Below are 439 nucleotides of genomic sequence, written 5' to 3'. Positions count from 1 at the left end.
AACGGTGTGAGTCGCTACTTGTGGTGGCATCTGTGTATGTGAGTGTGAACTTTTTTTTTTTTTTTTTTTTTTTTTTTTCAATAGAAGTGCTTGTAGATAATTTGCTTCCCGCCGCTGTGGCCGCGTCCTGCTCCTCTCAGCAGTGGGAAAACGAGCCGGGGAGGCGCGTATAGGGAGGGCAGGGGCCGGGTGGGCTGCAGCGGGAGGCGGCAAAGGCACAACACTCGTGTGTGTTCGTGTGTGTGTGTGTGTGTGTCGCGTTTCAGTACAAGTAGACCAATCCAGAAAATACGAAATTACTCTTCCTCCACCTCCTCACTGAAGATGAAGTGTAAGAAAAACATTTCACTGAGTTGCATGCACAATGGAAAATAACTTGTTTTACACAAAGCATCTCTGGTATTGGTGACAGTTTTAAGAGAATAATTGACCCCCCCCC

Source organism: Anarrhichthys ocellatus, unplaced genomic scaffold (assembly GCF_004355925.1).
Source record: "Anarrhichthys ocellatus isolate YVR2014 unplaced genomic scaffold, GSC_Weel_1.0 scaffold17, whole genome shotgun sequence".
In the NCBI taxonomy this organism is placed as follows: Eukaryota; Metazoa; Chordata; class Actinopteri; order Perciformes; family Anarhichadidae; genus Anarrhichthys; species Anarrhichthys ocellatus.
This window is presented reverse-complemented; position numbering follows the sequence as displayed.